We start from the raw sequence: 23,429 nt of genomic DNA, 5'->3' as shown, positions 1-23,429 counted from the left end.
TTAAACTTCGTTTAAAGTGGAAAATCCGACAGCCATTTCTTTAAGTCCAAGCTATGTCTAAGGATGCTGCTGTGGCTGAGTCCTCGTTCAGAATTATGATTTTGAGACATTTTGGGGTGACTTATGTTCTGTAGCTGAGTGCTTGTGGAAAATTATGATTCTCATACCCTTAGTTTTTCAAAAGATGCTATTCAATTCTCGCGCTTCCTGTGAATCTGGTTACGAATCCCAACAGTTTAGATAAGCTTATTAGTAATTCATAGCAGAGTGGACTGGTTGAAGTCACCACGCCAAACTCACCGTGCGCGTCGTTGCAGTTTAGATCTCTACGTAGGACAAGCGTGTGGTTTACGAATGCTTGTCCTGAATCCGGATGTCTTTGTGCATGTGACTTGAATGGTTGTAAACCCCGCGACACTAAAATTAAACTTAGTATAGGGTTTTATAAAAAAATAATATCTTGAATTTAAACTGTGGAAGCAAGACACCGCACCACACAGTGTACATGCATCTCGCTTCTGGAGATTTCTGGAGGTTATAGAGCAAGAGCCCGTGAACCCCAGACCTTCGTTATTTTATAAAAGCTGAAAGTTTGTCAGCGCATACTCCCAACCCAGGTAAGAACGATGGACCATTATGAAGTTTGGGTTATAGTGGCTTAGGCAGGTAAACGGTACTAAAGGTGTGTAAAATACCGATCTAAATTCGTCAAATAATAAAGTGCGATTTTTTGATATTATCTTCAGAATATTATAAAAAAACCCCCTTTTTCATTGCCAGACACTTCACATCGTGGCAACCCCTTGCCAGACACCCTTAATGTTCATGAAATTATAGTTTAACTTACGTTATAGTATAAAAGCTGATTTTTATATATAATACTTGGGTAATAAGTAGATGATGTTTCGTCATTAGCCAGACATTTTTTATAGTTCCAACCCCTTGCCAGACAAGCATGTAGGGTAGCTGTAGGAGCGAGCGCGAGGCAGTATGTATATGAGTGAGTGCGAGTGAGATGGCGAGTTAAGTCTACCGCGATACCTCACTGCGCAGTTGTTATTTCTACTTTTTTTTTATTTATTTATTCAGTTAACACAGGTACACGTTATACTTATGACATAGTACAGTGTCTCACAAAACAGTACACACTGTTTGTCTGCGAGATCAAAAGTATATAAACTTATAAAAAAAACTTAAATTATACATATTATTATATAAACTTATACTGCGCATGTATTGTTTAGTACTCAGTACATGTTTACATCAGCTAAAATAATATAATATAGTATGATACGTAGATTATATGTTTACAATTTGTTTATGTGACTTTTTAAATAAAAGTGATTTTGTATTAAAAATAAGTCATGGGTGATACATTAATTTGTGTTATTTGCAACAAAAGTAGTGGCAAAATAACATTATTTTCTGACGAGACATTGAAAAAATGTGAATTAATTTTAAAATTGCGAAAAAAACATAACCTTAAGTACAATGACATCATTTTTCCACGTGAATACACAGAGGGTGGCTATCACAGGGAATGTTACAAATCATTCACAGGGCTAATGAAAAAATATTTTACCTCAGAACCAAAAAATTCTCAAATTTTTAACAATTTAAGGTAATTGTAGCATCGAATGTCTTTCCTTAAGATGTTTTTAAAATTTACATAGATTATTAGTTAAATAAATCTGCGCCAAAAAGTTTATTTGCATGAGTCATTCTAATCACAAATCTCTTCTTAAGACATACAATGTTTGTCTGGCAAGGGGTTAGAACTATAAAAAATGTCTGGCTAATAAGGAAACATCATCTAATTATTACCCAAATATTATATATAGAAATCAGCTATTACACTTTAACGTAAGTAATGATATAATTAATATCATTCTTATCATTTATAACGAATATTTAATTAATAATAATTGAAGATAGCACATATTATTGTTTTAGTTGATGTAAGCATGTATTAAATACTAAACAATACAAACGCATCTCACTCGCACCCACTTATATACATACTGCCTCGCGCTCGCTCCTACAGCTACCCTACATGCTTGTCTGGCAAGGGGTTGGAACTATAAAAAATGTCTGGCTAATGACGAAACATCATCTACTTATTACCCAAGTATTATATATAAAAATCAGGTTTTATACTATAACGTAAGTTAAACTATAATTTCATGAACATTAAGGGTGTCTGGCAAGGGGTTGCCACGATGTGAAGTGTCTGGCAATGAAAAAGGGGGTTTTTTTATAATATTCTGAAGATAATATCAAAAAATCGCACTTTATTATTTGACGAATTTAGATCGGTATTTTACACACCTTTAGTACCGTTTACCTGCCTAAGCCACTATAACCCAAACTTCATAATGGTCCATCGTTCTTACCTGGGTTGGGAGTATGCGCTGACAAACTTTCAGCTTTTATAAAATAACGAAGGTCTGGGGTTCACGGGCTCTTAGACCATTATAGTATATGCCTGGATAAAATTTAATCTAGTTTTAATATGAGCCAAGCGCAGGCAAGTAATAGGTTAGGAGAAAATTGCATTTTAATATCCAAGATGACAAGGTTTTACTTTTCGTAGGGTCGGCAAGAAAAAATGTAAGACAAAGTTAGTTACAATATTATTATTCGTTTAAAACTGATCGGTTGGCCACATGTGAGCCAACTAAAACTAGCTGTTGCTCGCGGCTTGGCCCGCCCCGAACCATTCTTTAACGAAATTGGATGTATGTATAAAGCAGCGTATGTGTTTATCCAACGTGTCAGCTACTTGCATACCAAATTTCGTCGAAATCGGAATAGCCGAACAGCGTAAAAAGATAACGTTGTAAAGTAAATGTTTTTGCAGTTTTAAACTAGATGCAGGCAGGCGAAGCTGCGATCATCAGTATGTCCCACTGCCTACTAATATTATAAACGCGAAAGTTTATATGTATGGATGTTTCTTCCCCTTTCACGCAAAAACTACTGAACGGATTTAGACGAAACTTGGTACACAGATAGTTTCAAAAACAAAAAATCATTTATAACAGAATTGTGATTGGAGCCTCCCTGCAAGCAACGTAATGCCTGTGTTGGGAGACTCCGCTCTTTCATATAAACTTAAAATTTATTTACTTATTCACATTTGAAAAACAATTTGTGTGTGATTAGATGTATGTGTAAAGTGTAAGTGTGCAAGTAGCTAGCAGCAAGTGTGAGCAGCTTTGTTTGAGTGTAATTAGCTGTGCCTGTGCCAGTTTATTACCAGGATTGACACATAGGATAGTATTTATCACGATTTTAAGATCCCGTTCAATTTATAGCGACCGGACTCGCGGGCATAAGCTAGTATTAATACATATAAAGTATAGATGCCTATCTACATCCGTATTCCACATTGAATATTCCTGCTATCCCTACAAGCGGGGATCCGAAGCGACGGGATCGATTTACGTGTAGCTACTGCCGGCTAACGTGTGATGTTCAGACACAGACATAAATATATCATACTAGCTGTTGCCCGCGACACCGTCCGCGTGGACTTCAGTTTACAGAGAGAGATGGACAGAGTTACTTTCGCTTTATGCATATTTTATCGTTTCAAATAAGTTATGGTTTGAAACTTCAAAGCTTTGTTATATTTTTGACCCCATTACAACCTTTATAAGATCATGTTGTTCCGGTAGGCAAAGGCCTATCTCTAATCTTTCCATTTTTTCCTATCTAGGGCATGTGTTTTCCAATCTGCACATACATAATTATATCACTATATGTTAATATTCCGTACCCATAGGTAAAGTCTGTCTGTCCGTCCTACCGTCACTAGACCATATCTCATGGAAATCTCATGTTAACTAGATTGTTTTTTTCTGTTGCCACGACAGCTCAAAAATATAAAAATCTAAGTTAAGCAAAGTGATAGTTAGGTCATAAATTTTACGAATGACCTTTTTTTTTTCGCCTATTTGGCCGCAACCCTCAGTATCTCAAACCGTCTCTCAATTAACAGGTTTTTATCCTACATTATCGGCAATACCCCATACTCTATTCTCAAGAGTCGGCAACAAAAAGCTAGACTGACGGATTAATACATATTTAAATGGAGTACAAAAGAATATAGTCCCCCTTATAAAAGTAACTTGTTAGCCGGTTAGGAATAGCTACCCTAACTTTCAACAAAGCCGCGACTACAATTTGAATGACCACCGTCCAGGGGAGCTTTAGTTGTGGAAGAAAGATGGCGATATACGGCGTTTATTGGTGTCTCGTTTCAACTGCCACGGTCATGTCTGTCTGTATGTCAAATGTTAAGTGTCTTGAAACCGTTTCCCGATCGAAAGTACTTCAAATAGATTTTTAATCGACTTTTAAAAAAGGATGTTACTCATTTCGACCGTATATAATGTGTTTTTTTATGTTTGTTCGCGCCTAACTTCGTTATTTTTGAACAGATTTTCATGATTATTGTTTTGTTGAAAAGAAGATATTTCCAAGGTCCGATGATAAGGAAACTAGGGTCTGATGATGGCAGAATAGAGAAATCGAGGGGAGCTTTCTTTTTTAAGCGCTCCGTTGTTCCGAGGGGCATGTGTATGTAAATGTAGTGTATTTCACAGTCGTAGTGGGTTTGCAGTTCTATGCATAGATTTGAATTCACGAGGTGCAGATTCGATACTAAAGCAGGCAAAATACCAATGTGACTTTTTAGCGTAGTATTTTCTAGATATTTTAAAGCAACCCCTGCCAAACGGAAAAGAAAAATATCGTGGCATAGGTATGCCAGATTTCAATACACCTATATGTAAGCCTTAGTAAATATTATATTGTTATCTGAAATCACCCGCAGTGAGCTAGCGTCGTGATCAAACCTTCCCCATACTTGAAGAGACCTGCTTGACTAACTTAAATGACTTTTTTTTAACTTCTTTTTCGTTATTTAATCATAATAGTTAGCGATAGCTATACTTTATTTAACCATTTTTGCTGTCTTTTTATAAAGGTCTTCAAAACTAAAATTATAATGAATGTTGCTTTTGACCACACGATGATATCATTTATTCTGAATACAAGGTTCCTGTTTGTTAGCAATCGCAAGGATTGTAAGCCCAGGTGTTAATATTAAATGTACTAGACGAAAATCTTGTCCGGAGTATTATTATTTAAAGGGGTCACCGTCTACAGATTTGAATACAAAAATACAATGTCCGTATGGATTGAGGAGCCACTTTCGATTTAAAAAGGAAGCTCGCCCCCTTATTTAGTAGGGAAATCAATAATTTTGTAGACCGAATTCTGAAATTTGTAGTATAATATGTCTAAAGTTATGTAACTGTAAATGTGGCTCCTCAATCCAAACATCTGAATTGAGGAGCCACCTGAAACACGGAAAGTATTCCATGTATATTTTTGAAAATTTTGTATCATTTAGTAGCAATTGTGTATAGTGTCTACTAAAAATTTGAGCCCAGTACTGTTTATATTCAAGAATATACAATACTTTTAATGTGGCTCCTCGATCTATACACAAGAGCATGAATTGCCATGAAAGTTATTGGTCAATTTATATTCCACTCTAAAGACATTTAGTAGTAAGTGTGTTCGAATTTGTAATATATGGACAAAGTAGTAGACTGAGCGAATTTAATAAATAAATGCATTTCATTTGGCTCCTCAATCGTGACGTCTGCATAATAAATAATTGACTGTACCTACCTGAGATCAAAACGGAATAAAATACCAGAGACACTAACATTTAGTATAAACGGTCTACTAAATACATATGCACAGATCAACATTGTATATGTTCGGTATCTGAAAAACAAATCACTTCTAAATATTCCTTACGAATTCGCTATTTAGGGTGACCATGTTATATGAATTAAACTAGGATGATTCATTTTTGAAATTTAATTTTTCGACAATATTCGGTACAAAGACTCTTCATAGGTTTAGGATATTTAGTATCTAGTCAATTTCGACATAAGTTAAAGAATGAATTAATATTGGTTGGTCGGTGCTTTTATGAATTTTACAGTGAGAATCATAGTCATCATAACAAAACATCTCATCATTCGCTGGGTAGTGACATTTATAGTGACCCATTCCAGCTTCGCTAATCGCAGGGATAAATTCTATAACGCCTATTAAAGTATATAAGCTACTTGAAATCATTATAGTTTCTGGTACCTCGTTTACTCTAAACCTCGTAGAAATGAATCATCCTAGTTTAATTCATATAACATGGTCACCCTAAATAGCGAATTCGTAAGGAATATTTAGAAGTGATTTGTTTTTCAGATACCGAACATATACAATGTTGATCTGTGCATATGTATTTAGTAGACCGTTTATACTAAATGTTAGTGTCTCTGGTATTTTATTCCGTTTTGATCTCAGGTAGGTACAGTCAATTATTTATTATGCAGACGTCACGATTGAGGAGCCAAATGAAATGCATTTATTTATTAAATTCGCTCAGTCTACTACTTTGTCCATATACTACAAATTCGAACACACTTACTACTAAATGTCTTTAGAGTGGAATATAAATTGACCAATAACTTTCATGGCAATTCATGCTCTTGTGTATAGATCGAGGAGCCACATTAAAAGTATTGTATATTCTTGAATATAAACAGTACTGGGCTCAAATTTTTAGTAGACACTATACACAATTGCTACTAAATGATACAAAATTTTCAAAAATATACATGGAATACTTTCCGTGTTTCAGGTGGCTCCTCAATTCAGATGTTTGGATTGAGGAGCCACATTCACAGTTACATAACTTTAGACATATTATACTACAAATTTCAGAATTCGGTCTACAAAATTATTTACTTTCCTACTAAATAAGGGGGCGAGCTTCCTTTTTAAATCGAAAGTGGCTCCTCAATCCATACGGACATAAAATACAAAAGGACAAAAAAAAATTCAGCTGCCATTTCGGAAGGGAACTAAGAATAAAAGCAAGTAACAAGTTGCTACCAAAATACAGTTACATGAACAACTAGATTTGTCGTCTTGATTACATTGCGTGCTTGTATCCTTTCGAGACGGATGTGTACTTGTTTAATGCGCAATGGATAGGGTACAAAAATATTTTGTCGTTGAATGTAAATGTTAATTTCGCTGGGTAGGAGGGTGTCGCGACGGTCTATAGAAAAATGTATCGCTGTGAACAAGATTGTCCGAAGGTCTGGAGAAAAAAGATGTTTATCTTTAATAGACCGTAATTCTTTTATGTATAGGTACTTATATTATTAAGGGGTTAAATTTGTGAGTTGGAGTCTTTGTAGGGGATAATGTCGGGAGAAACTGTACCGTTTTTGGGAAAGTCTTAACAAGAGTTTTTTTACTAATAGAAAATCATGATTAGCTTGTAGTGGTTAGTGGCCCTGACTGTATATGATACTGAGGTCGTGGATTCGAGTCACACCCAGGACAAATGTACCTATCGAAGTCGGTATAAGTTACTAAGTTAAGTCTGAAATAAAAATTAAATAGTTTATTAACTTTATCCGTTCAGTCGTATTTGCGTGAAAGAGCTGCAAACACAAATCCATCCATACAAACTTTCGCGTTTATAATATTACTAGCTGTTGCCCGCGACTTCGTCCCCGTGGTTAGAAGATATAAGTTATGATTTATATCTACCCTGTTTTTTCCACATTTTCCTTTGTATCTTCGCTCCTATTAGTCGCCGCGTGGTGGTTTATAGCCTAAAGCCTTCCTCGATGAATGATCTATTGAACACAAAATATGTTTTCAATTTGAACCAGTAGGTTCCTGAAATGAGCGCGTTCAAACAAACAAACAAACAAACTTCAGCTTTATATATTCGTTAGAAGTATAGATATAAGAGTTGTTACGACGTTTGTTTGATTATGTTTCGCATTTGTAAGAGCATTGAAAAGCACAACCGTATTTATAATAACCTGGTGCTACTTTGATATAGGGATCCTGAAAGCGTTTAAAATCTATCAGTTTCAAAAGGAAAAAGTTAGACGACCTATTTTTGGACGTTGTCGAAATAAATAAACTGTATAAAAATTTGCATGTCGCCAAGCGGCAAGATGTATATGGCACCTTGACAATGTTTTACCACCATTATGTACCTACATTTTATGCAAATAAAGAATTATTATTATTATTATTATTATTATTATTTGTATCTCTTTATAGTCACGGGATCACTTCATGTGAAGAGACCCGGTCCTTTTTAAAGGCTTGCACGGGGACACAGGTCCAACATGTAGAGGCCTTGTTGAGAATTTTAATCTAATATGTGATGGGGTATCTACTAGGGATCATTCACCTCCGCTCTATGGGAGAACGGACATGAAGAATCCAAAGTAGATACAAAACTATTGCAAGAATGTGTGTATGAACAATTAGGCTATTATATTATGATAAGTTATGTGGACCAGTTAGTTGGATTTTCCAGAAAACTATGACACCTGCCTCTCTACACATGGTAATGTAAATAAATTGGCAGGCGGTGACTCGCCACTCACTAGATGGGCCCCCTATGATACCGTCACGATTGACAGCAGGTGGGCAACACCAGTGCGAGCGGCTAGGGGTGTAGAGAGGTGCGACACCGATTTCACCATCGCGGGTCACAGACCCGGAGCGGGTTTCCTCGTTATTACGCCATTAGACACTTCCACCCCCGAGCATATAACTCTAGCGACCCCTCTCTAGCCAGCCAGTTAAGGCAAGAAAGAGCTGGGAGTCCCCATAAAGAGTGACCCCCTGGGGCATTCAGGTTCCGTTGTGTCGCTACTCACAAACAGCTCGCCACAAGCTGCCCTGCGGATGTATGCTCCTACATAGACCTTCAGATACATTTTTTATTTTTATCTCAAGGTTTGAAAAAGCATACTAATATGCCCTCTGGTCTTGCGTTATTCCCATGGAGAGAGAGAACGACTAGCCCCGAGGGGCTTATTATTATTATTATTATTATTATTATTACCAAATACAGTTAACACCTAATTGAAAATACATACCTTCAAAGAGGATTGAGAAATGTCAGCTTCACAATCGACGAGGCTTGAAGCATTAACAGCAAATATTAGCTTGAATGTTGGGAACTTTCCCCAAACTAACAAATCTCTTTAGGTGTTAGTTGTTATGTTTTATACGTTTTCATTGCTGCCATAGCTAATTATAATCTGTAATAAGTTGAAGACATTGACAAAAAATCTTTTTGTCTTACAATAAAATAGCAACTTGTGAATAAAGTAATCATTTTACGCTACACAACAACCGTTAAACAATCGTACAGGCGTTTTAAATACATACTATATATTACACCATCCATGTTGATTTCAATAAAGTAACATAGGAAAGCCGCGGACGAGGCGTGGCGTTGGTGAAATGGGGCAGTGGGACGCGCGCATGCGCCCCGGACGACCGATATCGATTCGGTGCACCAGCCGACGCGCTTGCTACGTACCTGGCGAACTCTGCTACGATTTATGTTCGTAGCATTTCGTCAGATGGATGAAATTTTATAATACGTTTAAATCAAATCAAATATTTGCAATATAGTTAAGTAGGTACACGATGTTTTTTTATAGAATGGGGTTAATATCTATCCTATCTACTAGGTATCTCCATATTTTGCTAGTTGAATTCGTGCAAATATTTCATAGTGATTTCAGTCCCCTTTCTACAATAAATTTATCAGTATTTTATTATCTTGTATCAGTAGTTTAATGCCATACGTATTTTTTTCTGTTTGTCCCGCAAAATTTATCAAATTACAGTGAATAGAACTTACGTTAAATATAAATTGAACCTAAATTTGAACACAATCGTGAGATCACGCTCACGATTGTGTTCAAATTTTGGGACATGTTCAAGAGTTTTAATAACTCTTGAACATCCTACACTTTGCAGCAGTTTATCTTTGTAGCATTTCGGAAATACGTGTCTTATAATTTTGAATTATCTAATTAAGAGACTAGCTGTTGCCCGCGACTTCGTCCCCGTGGGTAGAAGATATAAGTTATGATTTATACCTGCCCTGTTTTTTTCACATTTTCCATTGTATCTTCGCTCCTATTGGTCGCAGCGTGATGGTTTAGCCTAAAGCCTTCCTCGATGAATGGTCTATTCAACACAAAAATAATTTTTCAATTAGGACCAGTAGTTCCTGATATTAGCGCGTTCAAACAAACAAACAAACTCTTCAGCTTTATATATTAGTATAGATATAATATTTTTTCGTCGTTCCCATTATGGATGTATTTGGAATATTAATGAGGATGAAACAAAAACTTTTCTTACGGAAAGGATTCAGTAATAACTAAAGGATCAATCCTGGATCTGTTGGTCATTTTGTATGATATTTATTTTGAACTAGCTGTTGCCCGCGACTTCGTCCGCGTGGTTAGAAGATATAAGTTATAATATACTGCCTTCTATCTATCTATCTGCCTTCTATCTATCTTGTAGGATTCAGTCAGCGTTTGCAATGTAAGCGCAAAAAATGTGTTTTTTTACGACCTCACATTAGAAACGTCAAAAATTGTAGCCTATGTGTTATTCTGATGTATAAGCTATATTGTGGTAAAGTTTCATTCAAATCCATTCAGTAGTTTTTACGTGAAAGAGTAACAAACATCCATACATCCATACTTACAAACTTTCGCCTTTATAATAGTGGTAGGATAATCTTTAAAGATTGTTGATTTTGCAGCATGAAGGACAAAGTACAGAAATGTATCAACTATAAAATACCCGTTAACAAACTGTTTTGAAAAACTTTCTTTAGGAACGTTAAAAATCTATTAAATAATGTAAAACAAAATAGGGTACAGGATTTTCTTTCAAGTCTAAGATGCTAGTTAAAATCAAAATAAAATTGGAGTGCGGTTGGTTCACATGTTGCATATCTATTGTAATCTAGGTCATAACATCATCATAGTCATTTCTTTTTTAGATGATTGGATGTCAGATTTATTGAAAATCTTACCATTTTGTAATATCATACAAGTTTTGCCAATTTACGCATTTTTTTGCAAACATCAATAATAATTTACGAGTATAATGATACTGTAATATTTTTAAAAGAGGAACTTATGGAGTTTCTTGCCGGTTCTTCTCCATAAGAATGACACTTGACCGAACCGTGCAACTAGAGTCAGTACTGTAACGTTTTAAAAGCGCTTTGTTAACACGTTGCATATAAGCCGTGTGACAGATACAGACAAAAACGTAATTACATAAATTCATTTACATAATTCTTTAAGTATTTTAAATTTGCATAAGATTTTTAGATTTTCTTAGTAAGTCAATAAGTTAACTACTTTACTTACTAAAACTACTACTAATATTATTATAAACTAGCTGTTGCCCGCGACTTTGTCCGCGTGGTTAGAAGATTTTCGACATTTTCCATTGTATCTTCGCTCCTATTAATCGCAGCGTGATGGTATATAGCCTAAAGGCTTCCTCGATGAATGGTCTATTCAACACAAAGGGAATTTTTCAATTTGGACCAGTAGTTCCTGAGATTAGCGCGTTCAAACAAACAAACAAACTCTTCAGCTTTATGTATTAGTATAGATATGACAGTTCGATTGCGTCACCAAGATGGCCGCCAGTCGCAATACCATCGTGCGGGGCTTATATCTGGTATAACCCAGGTCTAAACATCGTCTTCCTCATCTGCCCTTTCTTTATTCCATTTACTGCAATATAACATACATTTTTATTCCTCTTTGTGAAGTGCAGGGCGAGGCGCTCGCGAACCAATTATACCGAGTTTCAGAGCAAAACTCTTTGTTCGCTATCTAGGGTAGAACGGGGTCGCGTTATATACTTACATTGGTATATAAATCTATTTACACATAGATTTTGTGTAAGTTTTATTTTATGTTTGGTTTTAGTATGTAGATGTTAGTCTTAGGTGTTTTTCTGTTTTATTTTTAATCGATTTCAAAAAGGTTAGGTTCTCCATTCGTCTGTATTTTTTTGTTATTTACTTTGGATTGTTTTTTGTTTTTTTTAAATGTGAAATAGCTGTCATTTGGACCAATAAAATATTATCAGGTTTGGCTCAGTAGATTTTATTTTAAGTCTATGGATTTTGTTTCTATATTGAAACGGGTTTCTATTTAGGACTAATTATCTCTGTAGTTTATCCGAGGAATCGTTTTGATAACTGACAAGTTTTTGTTGAAAATCTAAAATCGAAGCAATCAGTATTGAATAGTTACCTATATTAGTTTCGACAGTAACAGATATCTTTTATTACGCTTACATTTCCTCTCTCTCTCCTCTTCGATTGATACATTACCTGGTCTGCTAATTGTATCAAACTAAAATTATATCACTTCAAAGATAAAATACCCTCGTTTCAAATGAATGACGACAATTTATTCAATTTTTAAGTGACTCAATGAAAGCCCCGCGTTGGGCGCCATTACTCCATTAACTGCACTCGTCTTTGATAAGTACCGTTCCCTTTGTTATGAAATGTCTTTTAAATTGTAGTTAAATTTTTATACGCTGTTTGCTGAATTTCATTTAGATTTTACCGATATAAATTCATATTATACAATGAGTGAAAACTATCTGTACAATTATCAGATTATCAGAGTCTAAATACTATCTACTCAGCGAACGTTGGTTTTGCATATAAATTGTTTCTAGGGTTTCAAAATGTTGGTCCAAGGACCACACATTTAGGAGTATGATAAAATAAATAGATGTTATCCGATTCTCAGACCTACCCAGTACATACAAATTTTTTAGTGAAAATCTGTCAAGTCTATTCGGAGGAGCTTAACTACTGCGACACGATAATTATATATATAAGATTTATTTTGATACAAGAGCATCTTTATATTCACATCAAGCTATAACCAACATACTTAAATTCAATTTTAAGGAAACTTGTCCAAGCCCCACGTTGGGCGCCATTAGCATCACTAATATTACCTAACTACTGGTAACTACCCCACTGCAGAGACAAAGGAATCTCAGTCGGCGCAACGAGCATTGATCCGCTACGGTATTACGTATCTAGGGCAAGAGCAAAGAGAGGACAAAATGTGCAATATTACTGCAGTTTTAATTACAAGATTGACTAGTCGTATTGCATTTGGTAATTAGGAAAATATTGAATAGGATGAAACAATTTTAATGTCGAGGAATGTTCTTTAAGAACAAAAACGTAATACTGTTTTGAAATAAAAACTTCTTAGACGAACATTGTGAAATTTTGAAAAAAAAAGTTAAGTTCAATCGTTATGTATAATGTGAATGTTCTGGCCATTCATGGATTATTTTGATTGCATTTGCCCATGAAATAGATAATAAAGGGAATCTATCAAATATAACAAAATCAAAATATACTACAAAATTTCTCCAATGAATAACAAAAATACCAAATCAAATAATAATTTAATCAAAATCTTAAAAAGTTGGTCATAATTGTAAAACGAAATATAGGATGTTTAATTTAAAATATAATTTAAAATACTTCTATTACTAAATGATGCAACGGTTTACTCACGCGTATTTATCGGGATTGCCCGACTAGTTTTGGACCTAACCTGAGTCCTTAATCAAGAGCTGACGCGGTATAAAAATACTAGTAGTAGTTACTATAGAAATATAACTAGACCGCGTTTAGCAGGTTGTCGAGGACACGATGCATATTTATTACACCGAAGAGAAGGCCGCTTCACGAATCAATAAGGGAGAGGCTTGACCCAGATATCAGCTGTGTTCAGATATTAAGGGCGGTACTGCTCAGGACTGGGTTTTGCAAGGACTGAAAATATTAGCCACTTTCTTCTTAAACCCCAATGCAAAATTTGGGTGTGATAAATTCGACGTTAGTCAGACTGGTTATCAGAATTTCTATCTAGTAACTATCCGTAACGACTGTCGAAGATGAATCAGCCAGGACACACAATTTAGCGTATCTTCCGAAATTCGAAGAAACAAGTTAAGATATAGGGTCTGGCGGTCCATGGATCCATGGACCGCCTATATCTAGCATATCTTAACCTGTGATTGATCAACTTATGCAGTTGTAACTTAAACACGAGTTCCTCTTTAGGAAAAACATTGTATGTAAAAGGCTGTTTTTTCCTAATAAAAAAAGGTTTATTTGAAAAAATGCTTATTACGTGCAGTGAATAGAAGACCGGATCACGAATCAATAGGCTTGACCCAGATATCTGCTGACTAGAGATGCTGTAGTTAAGAGGTTATTTGGGTGAAGAGAAAAATGATGGATTGGCTAGGATGTCAGTCTTTTAATTTTCGTTAAGCAAGGTTTTGCAGACAAAATTTAGACATCTGTGCATAAATAATCAATATTATAGCACCTAAAACGAAAAAAGGAAATAATTTCTTACAAAAATCATTGTTGTAATTTTTTTGCGATGTATTAATTTTTTTTTGACAATTACTTTATTTTCTTGAATATTGTTTATTTATTTAAAGAGATGCAGTATTTAAAACTGAACCGGAAGTTTGTTCAAGTTGTTGGAAATATCATAGCTGAATGCAACAAAGAAAAGTTATGATAGCGTGCTGTGCTGAGCTAGAGCAAGAGGTGAAGGGTGGGTGAATCAGGATGCTGTCCAATGTCGATTTTGTCTTTCCGAAAAGTGCTAGTTAATAGCCTTATAAGAATAAACTATTTTTTAAATTCATCATCCCCTGCTCTTATCCCCGGAGAACGATGAATTTGAAATTGAAGACTTTTTTTCTTCTGTGTTATGTGGGTTCGAAGGTTGTATAACGAGTTGCATATTGAATACTGCGAATAGAAGGCCGCATCAGGAATCAATAAGGGAGACGCTTGACCCAGATATGAGCTGTGTAGTTCATATTGAGGGGTGGTTCTGCCTTGGACTACGTTTTGCAAGGACTGACAATATTAGCCATGATCTTTTTCTCTTGTATTGCAATCTTTTTGGTCTTGTTTCTTAGGTAATATGCCTGCATATTAAATAATGGATCAAAGCTATTTAATATGAATCTCTGAGGCAACGATGCCCGAATGTTGTGTTGCCCGATATTTGCTGGTTTAGGAGATAAATTTGTTTAAATTAAAGAAGTATCTAGAAGCAATAAAGTAAATAAAAAAATAATTCATTAAGAAATCTTAAGACCACGTCTTTAAATGTCCATTATTATTTTTTTAATGTCGGTCCAGCCATTTTTATAGTTGTAGATTGCACTGTCATCGGGTTTGAAGCTGCCCTGAAAATTTCAGCCTGCTAGCTTATCGGGAAGTGCCTCAAAATTGAGTTGCAAAAATCCAAACGGAACGACAAGAAAACAAGAAAAACGTAGGGAAAACTTTTTATTTGAGAAATGATTATCAAGTACAATGAATAGAAGGCCGCATCATAAATCAATAAGGGATAGGCTTGACCCAGATATCAGCTGTGTAGTTCAGATATTGCCTTGGACGGGGTTTTGCATAGATAAAACATGCAATTTCTTTCGTTTGAAGATAGTATTCCATTACGATGAAGAGATAGAGACCATTTAAAATGGCTGCACAGAGATTTTACTGTTAAAATGGTGTTTGTTTAAAGATAAAACTGGGTTTCTACCATTTACAATGTATACCAATATGAAGTTTAGAGTTTCAATGGAGTTTCATGCCGGTTCTTCTCCATAAGAATGAGACTTTGGAACTGCGCAACTAGAGCCATTACTAACGTTTTGAAAGTGCCTGGAAAACGGACTTCTTGAAATAAAAAATAATGATTTTGAATATAATAATGTAATTTGATCACAACTCAAACACATTGTGCGCGACATGACGCGGGTTCCATCCCCGCGTAGGACAAGCATTTTTGTCATCCATGCATGATTTATTCATCTAAGTATCTTTGTCCGTGTTACTTTAATATTTGAGAAAACCAGCTGTGACTAAAGAATTATTTGTCTTATTGTGACAGTCGTTTTTTTATAATAAAAGTGGTAAAAACTTTACCACTTTATATTATTACTAGCTGTTGCCCGCAATTTTGTCCCCGTGGGTAGAAGATATAAGTTAAGATTTATGCCCTGTTTTTTTTTCACATTTTCCATTGTATCTTCGCTCTTATTAGTCGCAGCGTGATGGTTTATAGTCTAAAGCCTTCCTCGATGAATGCTCTATTCAACATAAGAAGAGTTTTTCAATTCAGACCAGTAGTTCCTGAGATTAGCGCGTTCAAACAAACAAACAAACTCTTCAGCTTTATTTATTAGTATAGATTTAAACTTTAATGTAAAATTGTGGTTCATAAGACGGACTTAATGCCGCAAGGCATTATCTACCAGACAACTTTTATTTATTGTGTGAATTCACAAAATTCCAAAAAAATAAAATTAAAGATACCAATAGAAAACCTCCATCCGAAAACCATAGCATAACGAAGTAGGGACAGGTCAGTCGGTAATTGACAAATTGCTTATTAAATTCAGTGGAGAGAAGGCCGTGTCACCAATCAATAGGAGGCTTGACCCAGATCTCAGCTGTGTGGAGCTGTTCAGATATTAAGGGCGGGGTTGGCATGGACAGATACATTTACAATTTTTGTATTTCTTTACAAGATCAAACGAGGAAGATTCATTTATATATTTCACTAGCTGTTGCCCGCGACTTCGTCCACGTGGTTGAAGATCTTGAACCGCCTTTTCCACATTTTTCATTGTATCTTCGCTCCTATTAGTTGCAGCGTAACGGTATGTAGCCTATAGCCTTCCTTGATAAATGGGCTATTCAACATAAAAACATTTTTCAATTCGAACCAGATCGTGAGATTAGTGCGTTCAAACAAACAAACTCTTCAAAAGTTGCAAATAAGCTTCCAAGGGTGGTTTTGTCTTGGACTTGGGTTGGCATGGACAGATGATATACATTTTCTGTTTTGTATTTCTTTATAAGGTGTAGTGAAGCTTAGAGGATAGAATGTATGGTAAATAGTAAAGTGCAACTGAAAATTGCAAATAAATTTCCTAGGGCGTCGCTGCTTTGTAGTGGATTTGGCATGGACAGATGCATTTACTCTTTTTCTATTTCTTTACAAGATCAAGTGAGGATATGAGGATGTTTTGTTCATTGGAAATTGTAAAGTGCAAAAAAAAGTTGCAAAAAGCTTCCAAGGGCGGTGTTGCTTTGGACTAAAGTCCCTAGAGAATACAAAACCTTTCCTGATATTTTATTTAAAAAGAAACTGAAAGAACTGCTATGTAAAAAAGGGTATTATAATATTAATGAGTTCTTACTGGACAAAAGTATTTAAAAATAATTGTTAAATATAAAAATAAAAATAAATATTATATATTTTTAGTAAATAAGGTAAAATATAAATAAAAAAAAAATATTTTTATATTTTTAGTAAGTAGAATAAGTATTTCATATTATATAAAATTAGTCTGTAGTAATTAAGTAATGTTACTAAATATCAAATTTGTACGCCAACGGGGCAGAACATGTTGGTGCTTATGTTATTTTTATATTGTCACCACATTAAAAATGTTTAACACATGTTTCATGCAAATAAATACATCTTTATCTTTATCTCTAACTGGGATTTGTATAGACAGAAAACATACATTTTGAATTTGTTTACAAAGTGTAGCCAAACCAATTGTAAATGGTAAAAGTGAATACGTGAAATCCTACTACTATAATAAAGGCGAAAGTTTGTAAGTATGGCTGTCTGGATGTTTGTTACTCTTTCACGTAAAAACTACTGAATGGATTTGAATGAAACTTTACCACAATATAGCTTATACATCAGAATAACACATAGGTTTCAATTTTTGAGGTTTCTAATGTGAGGTCTGAGGAATCCTACAAGATAGATAGAAGGCAGGTATAAATTATAACTTATATCTTCTAACCACGCGGACGAAGTCGCGGGCAACAGCTAGTAGGTAATATTTGCAAATAAATTTCCCCAAGACTCATGAGTTTTTAGGATGCACAGTTTACACGCTGAGATCGAGCTACCTGTCCATCACCAGGCTGTAACTTATGAACCGTGACAGTAAGATAGTTGATAGATAATTTTCACATGTACTTCTGCTGACGCTATAACATCGAATACTAAAAAAGACCGAGGCTACTCGCACTTGGCCAGTTTTTTCACTGCGCAGTATAAAAAAAGAAGATAAGAATTAGAGATTTCATTGAAATGTGAATTCGTTTTCTTTTACTTGTAGCATTCTTCTATCATTTAGGATGAGGCGTTTACCCATCAATTAAAAAACAGGCGTGTTTTTCAGCATAAAAAAAATCTTCGCCTCAATTTGAAAATTCCCCTTACAGATTAAAATCCCATCCAACCAAGAGCACACCAGTTATACTCATACATCTAGTTATATCTCTATGCGCCAGCATCGCAAACAGCGTGACCCAGTAACCTGGTTGCCGCCCAAGTGAATTCACTGCAACCCCCCCCCCCTCCCGCCTATAACCCCTCCCACCACCCCCCTTGTAAGGCCAGGGGATATGACATAGTTTGCGATGGATCCAACAAAGAGTTTTGAAATTCGAACTACGTGCTAACTGCTCATTGTTTTGTTTTTAAAGGTTCGTTGAGTTTTTCGGGATTTGAATTTAGGTGGTTTTATTTTATCACAGGACAGTATTTTTTGGATATATCTCTGGAACACATGCCTAAACTCCTATCCCTACTTACTATTCTACTCTATTTCCTTCTTTTTTTTAACTAGACTAATAAAATCCCACGCCACTGGATATAGTTCAGGGACTTCGTGTGCGTACAAAAGTAACTTTGGACAGTATTTTTTGGACATATCTCATCTCTGAGACATATATCTTATCCCTATTTACTCTTCTACTATATTTCCTTACATTTTTTTTACTAACCTACTCAAAATTTCACGCCACTTGTAGGCATAAATCTCCTCCTTCGTCACCTTTTTGTTTCTTGCAAATCCTGGCCATGCCTAAAATAGCTAACAAGAACTATATTCAGAAGGAGCCAAAAATATGCAAAATTTAGTATCAGTACAGGTGATACAGATACATTTTACTGTCTCAGCCATATTTTGTCGCAACTAAGCGGGGTCGAACCCGTGATACGTCGTGTATGGGTATAGAGTTTGGGCGTGGTGACCTCTACCACTCGACTACCATCTTGTCAGACAGAATAATTAACGAACAATTTAAATATACAGAATATGTAAAATAGTACATAAACCTATCTGAAGTACATATCATCATATACTATATACCTATTACATAGTACAGCCAATGCAGGCTTGCTCTGACCCAAATCCTATTGGCGCCCCAACTGGGGCACGGCTCTGCAGTAGATAGTGCTTCAAACTTGTTTTATTTTTCATTTAAATGCAGCTCTTTGTGTTTGTTTTTCGCTCTTATAAGAGACTAGCTGTTGCCCCCGACTTCGTCCCCGTGGGTAGAAGATATAAGTTATGATTTAGGTATACCTGCCCGGTTTTTTTCACATTTTCCATTATATCCTAGCTCCTATTAGTCGCAGCGTGATGGTTCATAGCCTAAAGCCTTCCTCGATGAATGGTCTATTCACCACAAAAATATTTTTTCAATTTGGACCAGTAGTTCCTGAGATTAGCGCATTCAAACAAACAAACAAACTCTTCAGCTTTATATATTAGTATAGATTTTAATTATTGTTGTAAGCCATTACATGCGACTTGTTCTGTGTGGTTATTAAGATACTATTACGTTAGTAATTTAAACTCCTTAGTCCAATCTCCTCCCAAAATGATATATTAACTTATGACTTTTATAAACTCTTGAATTTGTTTTTGGCTCGCAGCAATCAGCGACATTAGTAGTAAAATCTCAGGCAGGGGATGCCGTAGAAAAGGCTAAACAGTACTGGCGGAGTAAATCGAGACAGATTCTGTAATATCTGTTGTTTTAAATAAATAAAAAAGCTAGTTATGTACGCGACAAAACCTTATGCCTTTACAAAATTCCTCTTTATTCACCCGCCAACCTACAGTCTACCTAGATTGCCGTCATTTAAAAGTCCTCAAAAAATCCTCTCTGGAATTGTCAAAATATTTCAAAACAAAAATCACGTTTTTATCACTCGTTTACAAGTTGTACTGAGACTAACGATTCATTCATTGTATTATTATACATCTCAGATACCAAGGTAACCTGCATTTCCGCATGATTTTGAATAAAACATTAACTAAGAATAGATATTTGTTACCTATATACTAAATAAAAAAAACATATACCTACACTTCACAGAACATCATTTAAAATCTATACTTCTATACTTAATATATAAAGCTGAAGAGTTTGTTTGTTGGAACGCGCTAATCTCAGGAACTACTGGTCCAAATTGAAAAATTCTTTTTGTGTTGAATAGACCATTCATCGAGGAAGGCTTTAGGCTATAAACCATCACGCTGCGACTAATAGGAGCGAAGATACAATGGAAAATGTGAAAAAAAACAGGGCAGTAACAAATCATTACTTATATCTTCTACCCACGGGGACGAAGTCGCGGGCAACAGCTAGTTATTAATAATTTTATTATGTTGCACACTGTTGACTGCCAATATCAACCACTTCTCCTACCGCGGGTCTGCTGGTAGAGATTTCTTGTACATCCTATTTTGTAATGTTGTGTTTTCCTTCTATTTTTTTTTGTGTACATAAATTATTAAATAAATAAATTAACATCTTAACACATAACTCGTTCAAAAACTCCAAACCAACATAAAAAAAGAAATCAATGTATAATAATTTAAAAATTCAAACGCCGAACGAAAAACCTTCGCTGAAAAGAGGAAAATAGTAGCTAAGTGCGCGACGTTGCCGCTCCGCCGGTTACGTCCGCTCCAAACGTAATACGGAAGAGCGGCAACGTCGCGTTGTGTCATCGCGCCGTCAGAATTGCCAATAACGCGTGCTATCAAGGACTCGTAAATGATAGAATAAATGAAAATAAAAGAAATACTTGCAATATGGCCGGCTTAAAACCTTCTTGGTGTGATTTTTGAGGTTATTTTTTAACTTTAATGATTCTGATATTAGAACTAATTGTGTGGAGAATTGATATTTGGGATATAATGTTATACTTATTTTGCTTAGATATATAAAATGATAGCGTCTACTTCTTAGTAACGTAGATTTAATCTGTTCTACGTAATATACGGAACCAGAGATACCATACACAAACACAACATAATCTAATCAGATACCAATGCCATACAAATATTGGCTGAACGAATTTCAACATTAACCCACAGGAAACCGCCAGAAAAAGAAATCATTATAAAAATGGAACGTTATTTAAATAACGAACGCAATACATTTGCGTCTATTTGAAAGTGGAACATTCGAAATTCAAACGTAATCAAAACTGTTTGCAATTCTAATGTGTTCGAATTTTGAATTCAGATTGTTATGGAAAATTGTTTCGCAAGTTTTTTTAAATTCCTTTGTTGCAAGACCTTCAATCTATGCATTTGAATACATCTATTTTAGCCTACTTAAGACATTTATCTATACTAATATAGACCGTAAAGTTTGTGTAAGTATTTGTCACGTTGAAGGGGCTAATCTCAGGATCTACTGAACCGTTTTTTGAAATAATTTTACCAATATTAAGTCACTTTATTTGTGAGTGTCGTAAGGCATATTTACCTGAAAATTACCATCCAACGAAGGGGCTATATTAGTAGATAGTTATGATAATTCAGATATCTTTCCGACCATCTTCTGTTTACGAGATTAATGAAGAAAATAGTGTAGGCGATATTTTTTTTATTGTCTTAGGTACCAGCTATTTAGATTTTTTGTAGTCAAATAATAATAGTACCAGTCTATATATCCCACTGCTAGGCTCAGACCCCTTCTGTAAAAGAAAGGTTTGAATATAACCCCGCTAGTCAACTGCAGGCGATTTCATATTCAAATATTTGAAAATCTATTTTTTTCACAATATTTTCCTTCACCTATTGCCAGAAATCTCTTAGAAAAATAAAAAAGAATATATAACACAAAAAGACACCTTAGTACTCTACACGGGGATCGAACCTGTACCTCATGCATACAAATCCATGATTATAACCGCAAGGCCACGAAAACTACCAATACTATTAACATCGCACACAAAACAGGACGTCTATTTCTTAGCCCGTAAATAAGATGTGTCTAAAATAGACCCGTATTTACACGACGCACCCACGCCCGCGTGGATCCAGGTTAACAGGTCACGTCTCCCAGGAGATTTCAGATGATAGTGTGCGATAGGCGACGAAATTAATGAGTTGATAATTGAAATCGGTTTAATATTGCTATGGAGTACGCGGAAATGAGGAAATGGCTGTTAATATACTAATTGATATTATAAACGTGAAATTTTGTATACAAATAAGCGTTTTTTGCTGCATTGTTTACGTGTTAAGCCAATTGCACTCATGCTCTAAGGATTCTAACAATATTTCATGCTTCAAAATCGGTTTAGGCATTCACAGGTTATTATGGAGAAAAAAAACTCAAATACATACAGAGTCTAACCCGGGTCTCTCATTTGTCATCAACGCTTCTAAATAAGATTTCTGCTATAGTCGAACCCCTTGTACACGACGTGTCGCGGTTTCGATCCCCGCATAGGACAAACATTTGTGTGATCAACGTATGCTTGTTCTCAGTCTAGGTGTCTTTGTGCATGTGACTTGAATATCAAACCTCGCGATACAAGGATCCAATTTGATACTTTGGGTATCGTAAAAGATTAGATTAGAGAATATTCTTTATTGTACACCATGGAATTGAAGCATCGTTATTTAACACCCCTATTCTTCTTTACAGATGGACATATACGTCCAAACGGCCAGTCCGATTGTGGAGCAAGTATTGAAGGGCTACAATGGCACTATATTCGCTTACGGTCAAACCGGCACTGGCAAGACTTACACCATGGCTGGCAGCAACACCGCCCTGAGCTACGAGGCATCATACCGAACTCCTTCGCACATATCTTCAGTCACATCGCCAGTGCTAAGGAGGATGAGAAGTAAGTGATAGCCGAGTGGTTGAGGGCATCACGCCAAACCCACGTGCAGCAGACTCGATCCCCGCGTAGGACAATTATTTGTGTGATCCACGAATGCTTGTCCTGAGTCTAGGTGTCTTTGTGCATGGTGGTGTTAAATTCCTTAAAAAAAGATTTATTTTGAAGCATATTATAATGTAAAGTAGGTTCTTCCGAAAGGGTTACTGCGACCCCGGTATATAGAAAGCAAAAATAGAAATGCGTTCAAAGACACTGCGGCCCCTGACTTTATTTCGACATTTCTTTTCAGGGTAGTCAGATAGGAAATGTGGACTCCAGCGTTTTTAAAAAAAGACATGTAAAAGTGACGATATTTATTTAATTATCACACTAATCTACCATTACAGGTTACTTAAC

At 35.5% G+C, this 23,429-nt stretch overlaps 1 pseudogene; it reads left to right on the top strand.

Moving 5' to 3' along the window:
* LOC113492346 overlaps positions 1-23,429 on the top strand; it is a 49,013-nt pseudogene that overhangs the window by 15,047 nt on the left and 10,537 nt on the right.

Source organism: Trichoplusia ni, chromosome 3 (assembly GCF_003590095.1).
Source record: "Trichoplusia ni isolate ovarian cell line Hi5 chromosome 3, tn1, whole genome shotgun sequence".
Taxonomy (NCBI): Eukaryota; Metazoa; Arthropoda; class Insecta; order Lepidoptera; family Noctuidae; genus Trichoplusia; species Trichoplusia ni.
This window is presented reverse-complemented; position numbering and strand designations above follow the sequence as displayed.